General features: G+C 39.3%; 1 pseudogene; it reads right to left on the bottom strand.

Moving 5' to 3' along the window:
• LOC122653339 lies at positions 1–196 on the bottom strand (annotated as a pseudogene).
• Between the last annotated feature and the right edge of the window lie 8,885 nt (positions 197–9,081).

Below are 9,081 nucleotides of genomic sequence, written 5' to 3'. Positions count from 1 at the left end.
ACCTTACCCGAAAAGAAGAAAAAAAACTTGCAACTCATCTTCCCCAAATCGTTTAGGGTTTGGGGAAGATGAGTTCTTCCCCCCCACCCCCCTTCATCTTCTTCTTCTTCTTCCTTGACTTAGGTTACTGTCTCCTTAGAACTCAAGGATACAGAGGTACGAGCCTATAGAACAGATCTTGTTCAAGTAAGGTCGTTCCTCCTTGACGACAAACACCTCTGCAACCATTCCCGCTTCCCTCCCTCTCTCTCCTGCTCATTCAAGTTTCCCCCCTCCCCTACAAACCTGACCCACCCTATTCCCTCTCCGCCCTACCACGCTCCCTTGCCTCTGCCCCTGCCTCCACCCAGTTTACTCCGCTCTCTTTGCAAATCCCCTTTCTCATTAGCTTCACCCATCAACGAAATCATTATCATCATGGACTCTTTAGCATAAGAGCTCACTAGGGAAAGAGGAGAGATGTGAAGGCCGCTCAATGTCGTCGGGTTTGTCGCAATCGACTCAAATGTTATTCCATCATGAAATGTTTGAAGTGAAAATAGATTTTCCATTTCATATTACTGAAATAAGAAAAGTTGCAGATCGGAGAATCACCTCGAGTTTGTTTTGTTCTTTTATTTAAAACCCTAAACAGATTTTCCATTTCATATTACTGAAAGTACGACTACTCTTTTCCTCCGTATTTTGTTCGGCTTTTGTTTTCCTACCTTTTTATTAATTGAAAAAAAAAACCTTTTTCAAAGAATTTTGAGGATAAAAATGGTTTGGCTGGGCGTGGCGTGGGTGGATTGCTGGATCCGTTCTATAGGCTCGTACCTCTGTATCCTTGAGTTTTCTGATTCAAGAACTCATCTTCCCCAAACCCAAAACCATAAACGATTTGGGGAAGATGAGTTGTAGGGTTTTTTTTTTTTTTTTTCTTCTTCCAGGTGTAAGGTCATTTTGGTCATTTTATCCTATCCAGGGGGCAGAATGGTCTATCGAAGTTCAAAAACTGGATCCGTTATGTTATAATGTCTCTGTCTAACGGCAAGGATTATAGTGGTACTTAGTTTGGAAAGCAGGGGTGCACGTGGAATTAGTGAAAATTTAGGGGGGGCAACTGTAAGTTTGGCTATTTTTAGGGGGGAATTTGGAAATAACCCTTCTTTTAATTAGGAAGACTCTTCTTCTTCTTACAACCCCGAGTGCAACTCACATTCATGTACGGAGCGTCAGCCCAAGTCGATCGGATTCAGATCCTCTACTGCCGAGCTACCCGGTAGGACCATGCTGCCCAAACATAGTGAGGCGCGTAATAACCGCCTTACCCCCACTCGGGCAAGGCCCTTGGGCAGGGGTAAGAAGATCATTACACACCTCACCGTGTCTAGGTAGCACGGTCCTGTCGGGCAGCTTAGCAGTAGAGAATCCAAATTGAAGTCGACCCGCCCCTTCCCTTCATCTTATTCCTACAACCCCAACCTCCCCCATCCCTTACTGAACAATTTAGTTATGTACACGTGTTGTTTTACGTAAGTTTAGTATGGGTTACATGGTAATTATGGAAATATGTCAATATGGGAAGTCAGTAGAGGGATGCAAACCAGCAAGATGAAGCAAAAGGGCAAAGGAATAAAGCATGAAAACAGGATTTTGATAGATTTGGATTTGACCCTGATTTTTGTTAAAAATAGGATTTTTTAAATCATTTTACTCTTAGTCCTAAGGATGTCAAATTGGAAGCAGAACCGATAAATCGAAATCGAATCCGGACTGAATAACCGGAACCTAACCGAACCAAATGGAATTTGGTTAAAATTCAGAACTAAGGAATAGAACCGAGGCTAGACTTGGTTAGTTTCCGAATCCAACATAGAAACCAACAGTTAGAACCAAAACCGAACCGAATTTGGGAACTGATATATTATAAGACTAATATATTTTAGTATAATACTAATATATTATATTATATTAATACACTATAATATAATAATCATATATTTTACTAGTATTAGATTTTATAATAATACTATATTATAATATAATATATTATACTATATATAAGGTATAAATCAAGTACAAGAACCAGATCCAAACCGTATAGGAACCAAATTTTTAAACCGAAATCGTATAAGTTTGATATGAGTACCAAATTTCAGAACCGAGGCAGGACTTGGTCCGTATCTCCCTGGAACCGAACCGAATACCTGTTCCAGACTGATTTACACCCTTGTTCCATATCAATCCATTGATACAGGAAAATCAGTATCGTAACGGAAAAAAATCCTCTCCAATTCCTTAAGGCTTCGTTTGGTTGCAAAGGGAATTAAAGGGAAGGGAAGGGAAATTTTTTAATTTAAAACGGAAACTTTTATAATCATTACCCCATGTGACTATATCATTAAGTCTAAATCATTCCATATTTGGTTATTAAATTTCACTTTATTTCATCCATTTTCCTTTGATTTAAAAAGTAAAATAAAAATTACATGTAATTTCGTTACTAAATATGATAAGAAATTTATGTAGTTTAGACAATGGAAAGTCGTATGTACGGCTTGGAGGGAGATCTTTCATATCTTTCGAGATCCACCCTACAATATGGGGCCAAAAAGCCAAAATAAGTGATTTTAGCCCTTCTAAAAAGAAAACAGATTTTTGAACCTCTTTCCCGCTCATGTCACGTCGAGATACTGTAGAAGAAACAACTACAATATCCGATTCAATATATCGTAATTGATTAGTTAACATGTTGGTTGGTTAACCATATTCTGAAACACGGAAAAAAATCATTGGCTTATTTCTTTTTTAGGTTTAAAAATTAGGTAATTTACGCATATCACCCCTAAGGTTTGACGAAAGGATAATTTTACCCCTAATTTTGAAAAATTCTGCGTATCCCCCTAAGGTTTGCAAATAGTAACAAATAAGTCCATTCCGTCAGTTCATGACTAACAGCGTTAAAAATAAAATGAGAATTGACAAAATTACCCTTGCAAAAAAAGAAAAAAAGAAAAAAAGAAAAAACCCTGCAACTCATCTTCCCCAAATCGATTGGGGAAAATGAGTTGCAGGTTTCATCCCAATGTAAAGAAAGTTACCCTAATGCCCTTGCACCCTTTCCCCTTTCCCCTTTCCCTTTCTTTCTTTTTCTTCTCTGCTACCTTCCATGTTATAAAAACATAAAAAACAAAAAAACCCTAACCTACAACTCTAATCGATCGCCAACCTCGCCATATTTGTTTCATATGAGTATGCTCTGGCAAGTTCCTTCTCCATGGAAATACTTTTGAGAGAGAGGAAGAGTGAGAGACAATTTGGAAAGAAGAGAAGAGGGATTATGATTTGATGAGGAGATGAGAACGGCTTCGGGGGTAGTACCAGGGCAGATTCAATGTTGCGTACAACAACTCGAGGGATCTGCAAGGTGATGATGTTCTTCACCCAAACTTGAAATGTGGCGGGGGGATTGATTGATCATTTTTTCTACAGCGGTGGTGCGTTTAATTGGTTGCTAGGTGATGCGACCAAATGTGTGTGTGCGGCCATACAGAGAAAATGTAACATCTCTCCCTCTCTCGCGCTCTTTGTGTTCAGGTCAGGTGTTCAGTGATTTCATAACAATTTCTGAACCTCAATTTTCTCTTACTGGAGAGAGTAGGAGATGGATCTCTTCTATTGATTCAGCCCAAACAATTCTCCAAGGACACAAAAAGAGCATAAGGGAGAAAGAAGAACAAGAGATGAATTTTGTCAGTTTTAACAGAGAAGCAGATGGAGGAAGAAGGCCCAAATAACTGAACTCTGCGATGCTTTGTTTTCTGAAAATTTTTGGCAGGTTTTTTATAGCGAAATTAATTCCAAAATCTGTCCAACAGATCAGTCCCATATTATAGGGTTTGGAAGATCAATCAGCAAGGGTTCTTCAACATCAATATGGCCCTGATCCAAGAATTTGTTGCATAGTAATTTATCATCTCTTAACTGGTTGGCGGTCCTCAGTTTTTTGGCACTTTTCTGGCAGAATCGATTCTGCCCTATTCTAAAGATCTAACCATCAGATATTCCTGCTCTTCCAGGGCAGAATCGACAGCACGACAGAAGGTTGCAGGGTTGAAAGGGTTTTGAAACCTACAACTCATCTTCCCCAATCGATTTGGGGAAGATGAGTTGCAGGTTTTTTTTTTTTTTTTTGCGAAGGTAATTTTGTCAGTTCACCTCTTAATTTTCACACTGTTAGTACTGACAGAATGAACTTATTTGTTGCTGGTTGCAAACCTCATGGGGGTATGGAGAATTTTCCAAACTGGAGGGTAAAATTATCCTTTCATCAAACCTCAGGGGTGGTATGTGTAAATTACCGTTAAATTTTTTACTTCCCTTCCCTTTAATTTCCCTTGCAACCAAACGTAGCCTAAAGGTGCAATGCGGTGTAGTTTAGGGTTGAGATGTTTACACCTAGTAGCTTTGAGATCCAACGGTGTAGAGCTAGAGAAGAAAGACAAAAAAAACACTGACTCAATCGAGCTCAAGCCGATGGATGTTGCACCTGCCAGGTGTCGACATCTCAACCCTGCACTACCGCATTGTACCTTTAGGCACCGTTTGTTTTGGAGTTGGGTTCACGTGCACGTACGAGAACGACTCACAACCGTTCAAATGGAATCCACTCTATGTGAGCTATTCTCGTACGTTCACGTACGAACGTGATCCTGGCTCTTTGTTTCGCGGGAACTTTGGGGTGGGAGTCCCTGACAAGTGGGTCCCAAATACCAATTGGTAGGGGTGTAAATGAATAGTCGAAATCCGTTTTCGTATCCGTGTCCATATCCGTTTAGAACTATCCGAATCCGTCCGAAAGCTAAACGGATGAGGATATGGATAAGCTATAGCTATCCGAAAAACTATATTTACATGTAAACGGACAAAATAACCGAACCCACAACACAACTAAGGAGATACAAACAAACCCGCAGGACAGAGAGGGCCTAACCAAGGGATTGAGGAGCGAGCTGGGCAACCCCAATGAGGACCCGCAGCAAGAGGGAGATGGGAAGCTTCCATGCTGTGGCGATTAGTTGGTTTCTCCTCATATCAGGGAAAACAACAAGGTTAAAGCCCAACTTCCCTTGGATCTCAAAAGCAAGATTCAGTTGGCTCAGTTGATCCGATCAAGGATTTTAAACCTGGATTTAGAGATCGAATCACTTCCCATTATTTCTGATATGAATTTTAAATTTGTAATAGGAGACGGAACAATTTCATTCCCATCTGGATTGAAATCGGTCCCATAACCATAAATCAGACTTTCAAATCTAAAAATCCAATACCCAATCCCAATAACCCAAAAATCAACTATTCTAGATTGAAAGAGATCGGTCATGGCTAATTCTGATCCGAATCGGCTGATTCAAAATCCGATTCAAACCAATATGTCAAACTCAAATGAGAATTTGATATAATTACACTGATGGTTGTGGTTTCCTTGCTTGCTTTATACAGAAGTATCACTTTAACCAGCACTTCAGGATTCAAAATAAAGGCTTATGGATAACATCTTCACTATGGGCCTTCCAACACTGCTCAGAAGAAAATATAGTTTACTAGAAACTAGGAAAATTGCAATTTGAGTTCTTTGAGGGATTAGCATCACATCACCTCCTTTACCTTCTTTCAATGAGCAACACAATATAACCTCATCCCATATCATTTTGTTGCTTTCTTGGTTGTATCTTGATCTAATGGCGGGTAAAATCGAGCCATAAAATAATAGACGAACCGGGTCCCAGACCAGAATCGTCCCATATACTACGTGGCCAAATCTCACGTGGGTCCACAAGGGTGATAATTTTGGGTCGAACCGGGAACCAGACCAGGACCATCCCATTAAAAATCAAAACCAATCCACCCAATATCTTATTGGTCCAGTTCTGGATCTATCGATAAGCTGTTTGTCGAATCTTAAAACCCTACTCCCATGTTCCCTTCTTCGGTGTTTTTTTTTGGTTTTTTTTGGGTCAAGTGGGCTCACCACTATGGTGGCCTGGAGAGTTACTCTCATTTCATCTCCTTGATCTCTACCTCCTAATTACTTGTTTACTCAATATCAGTGTCAGCAATGATGGGAAGCATGACTGCTAGAGAGAATCAGGAACTAGTGTTACCTTCTGGTTACATATTCTGTCCCTAATCAAAATGAAAGACTTACCTTAGCTTTCATGACCTTTAAGTCTTAATAATTATATAATATATAGAGTCAAAATGTGGATTGATCTATCCATTCCAGAACTGTTGGGGGGACCAATAACTTAATTGGTAGGTTTGAAACCGAACCAATAGCTTGTCGATAGATTCAAAACTGGATCAATAAGATATTGGGTGGATCGATTTTTATTCTTAATGGGACAGTCCTGGTCTGGTTCCCGGTTTGATCCAAAATTGTCACCCTTTGGGACCCACGGGGGATTTGGCCACGTAGTATATGAACCGGTTAGAAGTCAAGCGTAAGATTATGAGCAAACCGCCTCACATACGACGATGTGCAACAAAAACCCTAATCTGACATCAGTTTATGTTATATATATATATAGACATTGCAAAACCCTAATCATCGTTAACACCTACTCCCAATTTGTCGTCCCAGTTGTCTTTAGAATCTGTAAACTGCTGCCAGTCTTGCCTTCCATCACTGTAGAGTCATGATTGATGATGATCTTTCGTATACTTCTCTGATGATATTTTCTTTTCGTATACTTTTCTGATATTTTCTTTTTGGTTTCATCTGAATAATGTTATGGTTTGCGTTTGGGCTTCATTCGTTTCTCTGATATTCTTTTTGGTTTGATCCGAATAATGTTATGGTTTGCGTTTGGGTTTCATTCGTTTCTTTTTTGGTTTTTTTTGTTTTTGTTTTTCTTCTTCTTTTTTTTTTATTTTATGTGGGGGTGGGGTGGGGTGGGTTTGTTCTTTTATTGTAAGAACATCAGATATTTCTCTTAGATATTGTATTGGTCGGTCTGTTGATTGTTCAGGAGATTTCCCAAAAAACTAATAAAGATTATCAAGATTAATTGTACATAGCATAAGCCTCAACCCTAAAGTTGGATTTTATAGATCCATCCCAATGACCTTTTCTCTCCTATATATGCAGGGTGTGGCGGAATCATTCATATTGATATAGGAATCGAGAATCGGCCTATGAATCGGTCTGATTAAAGGTTAATTTCAATGAAAATGATTAGGAATTGGTGTATTCGGATCCTATTTTAATCTAAATCGGACGATTCATCGATCTAAGGATTCTCGATTCTTAAAACCCTACTCCCATGATCCCTTTGTTGTTGTTTCTCTTTTTTTGCTCTCTTTTTGGACAAATGGGCTCACCACTATGGTGGCCTGGACACTTACTCTCATTTCATTTCCTTCTTCTCTCCCTCCTAATTACTTATTTACTCAATATCAGTGTCAGCAGTGATGGGAGGCGGAGGCGTGAATACTACTAGCACGTACAGAGAATCAGGAACTAGTTTTACACTTTTACCTCCTGGTTACAGATTTTGTCCCAACGACGATGAACTTATTATTATACACCACCTTAAGATGAAGAAAATCAATGAGCGAAGCTTCTGGTTATATATTCTATCGAACAACGGACGATTTGTAAACTATCTCAAACAGAAAATAAATGAACAACGGATGATTTATTTTCTGTCTGAGATAGTTTATAAAAAGTTCGTTCGTGTGGAGCCGTGTCTAGAAGGTAGCATGACATCTTGTGCAAACCCAATGATGAAGGTGGTCTTGGTAAACAAGTTGCCATTCTTTTTAATGACGTCATATGTAGCAGGTATGTGCACTCTCGATATCTCAATAATGGTTCAATTTGGGGGTCTCTTAATCCCCTGGCTTTGGCTCTGATAAAATATCATCCTCTCCATGTATAGTGTATGGTATGGAGCACCCATGCAATTAATGGGTCGCCAAAGAGATCAACGCATTGAAACTCTTCGGGAGAATGCATAGAGTTGTTTTCGGACTCTGATCGATCTATATTTTGTATTTCCTGCTACAATCAATGAATGTATGTTTGGATTTCAGATTCAGGTTCAGATTCATGGGGTGATTTCATGATGAGTACGTACATGTGTTTTTTTTTTGGGTTATGGTGGGTAGGAATCCAAACTTCTGTTGATAAGATTGCTACCGATATGTGTAGGAGTTCGGACTCTCAGCACGTACCAAAAGGTGATTATACATATGAAGGCAAACCACCTGTCTTATTTTTACCATTTACAAGGGGAGGAGGAGTTTTTATGGAAACAAAATTAAAGCGTGATTGGCTAGCTCAAACATGTACATACGTTCACCTGTTTATACGTGTTGATGATCCATTCTCTGCTGGAGGTGTTGTTTGGGGTGTGGAGGATCTGAGAAATTGGTGCATCTGTGAGATAAAAAAAGGAGTCTCATGGACTATCTAAAATTGTAAGTATAAAGATACTGAAAGCAAGAACAAAACTTCAGCCACTCATTCATTTTGTTCTCTTACTTGGGTTCAGAGATGGGTTGAGTTAAATGCGTTATGCATGTATTTTCTAGGTCTCTTAGAGCATTCTTCAATATCGATAGATGATTACATTAATTCATAGTTAGTTGAAGTGTTCAATCGGATTTGGCTCTCCACCAATCGTGGCTGGAGTTGGAGCCTCCAGCATCCCCCTTTCTTCTTGAGCTCAGCATCATTGGATGTCACATCTTTCACTTGTCGAGGAAATAGGTGGCCACATAATAACCTTGTGGGGTTTGAAAAAATTGCAATGTTGTGAGGCTTGCATGCTATTGGAATTTTACCTTGTTCTCCAAAAGACAAAAAAAACACAAATGACTACCCAACTTCACCCCTCCCCCGCTCCCTCCAAAACATGAATTCTTTCTAGTGAGTTATTTTCATGGACAGTAGTCTAGGAAGGAATTTAGGATAGGCACTTTAGTTTTCTAACGTGAAAGGTCAGAATGGAACAATTCTATGAACAGGTAGACCCTATGGCCATGCTTTGTCGAGCTTTCAACCTATTGGGGTTTTCCCAAGTGATAAAATAA

Source organism: Telopea speciosissima, chromosome 2 (genome assembly GCF_018873765.1).
Source record: "Telopea speciosissima isolate NSW1024214 ecotype Mountain lineage chromosome 2, Tspe_v1, whole genome shotgun sequence".
Lineage (NCBI taxonomy): Eukaryota > Viridiplantae > Streptophyta > Magnoliopsida > Proteales > Proteaceae > Telopea > Telopea speciosissima.
Note: the sequence above shows the minus strand (reverse complement) of the source record. Positions and strands in the feature narration are given on the sequence as shown.